Source organism: Eschrichtius robustus, chromosome 1 (genome assembly GCF_028021215.1).
Source record: "Eschrichtius robustus isolate mEscRob2 chromosome 1, mEscRob2.pri, whole genome shotgun sequence".
In the NCBI taxonomy this organism is placed as follows: domain Eukaryota; kingdom Metazoa; phylum Chordata; class Mammalia; order Artiodactyla; family Eschrichtiidae; genus Eschrichtius; species Eschrichtius robustus.
In genome coordinates this window covers 19,961,950-19,963,323 of record NC_090824.1, presented here as the reverse complement: position 1 = coordinate 19,963,323, position 1,374 = coordinate 19,961,950, and positions in this window count along the sequence as shown.

The window sequence follows — 1,374 nt, the reverse complement described above, 5'->3', positions numbered from 1 at the left end:
TTTTTTTTTTTATTACTTTTTAATTTTTTTTAATAAGTTTTTTCTATTTTAATAACACTATTTTATTTTATTATTAGTTTTTCTTTCTTTCTTTTTCTCCCTGTTCTTCAGAGCCATGTGGCTGACAGGGTCTTGGTGCTCTGGCCCAGTATCAGGCCTGAGTCTCTGAGGTGGGAGAGCTAAGTTTAGGACATTGGTCCACCAGAGACCTCCCGACCCCATGTAATATCAAATGGCAAAAGCTCTCCCAGAGATCTCCATCTCAACACTAAGACTCACCTCCACTCAACGACCACCCAGCTACAGTGCTGAACAACCTATGCCAAACAACTAGTAAGACAGGAACAGCACCTCACCTGTTAGCAGAGAGGCTGCAAAAATCATAATAAGTTCACAGACACCCCAACAAACACCACCAGATGTGGTCCTGCCCACCAGAAAGACAAGATCCAGCCACATCCAGCAGAACACAGACACCAGTCCTCCCCACCAGGAAGCCTACACAACCCACTGAACCAACCTTACCCACTGGGAGCAGACACCAAAAACAACGGTAACTACAAACCTGCAGCCTGTGAAATGGAGACCCCAAACACAGTAAGTTAAGCAAAATGAGAGACAGAAAAATACACAGCAGATGAAGGAGCAAGGTAAAAATGCACCAGACAAAAAAATGAAGAGAAAATACACAGTCTACCTCAAAAAGAATTCAGAGTAATGATAGTAAAGATGACCCAAAATCTTGGAAATAGAACGCAGAAAATGCAAGAAACGTTTAACAAGGACCTAGAAGAACTAAAGAGCAAACAAACAATGATAAACAACACAATAGATGAAATAAAAATTCTCTAGAAGGAATCAATAGCAGAATAACTGAGGCAGAAGAACGGATAAGTGACCTGGAAGATAAAATAGTGGAAATAACTACTGCAGAGCAGAATAAAGAAAAAAGAATGAAAAGAATTAAGGACAGTCTCACAGGTCTCTGAGACAACATTAAACACACCAAAATTCCAATTATAGGGGTCCCAGAGGATGAAGAGAAAAAAAAAGAGACTGAGAAAATATTTGAAGAGCTTATAGTTGAAAACTTCCCTAATATGGGGAGGGAAATAGTCAATCAAGTCCAGGAAGCACAGAGAGTCCCATACAGGGTAAATCCAAGGAGAAACACGCCAAGGCACATATTAATCAAACAATCAAAAATTAAATACAAAGAAAAAAGATTAAAAGCAGCAAGGGAAAGCAACAAATAACATACAAGGGAATCCCCATGACGTTAACAATTGATCTTTCAGCAGAAACTCTGCAAGCTTAAAGTGATGAAAGGGAAAAACCTACAACCAAGATTACTCTACCAAGTAAGGATCTCAT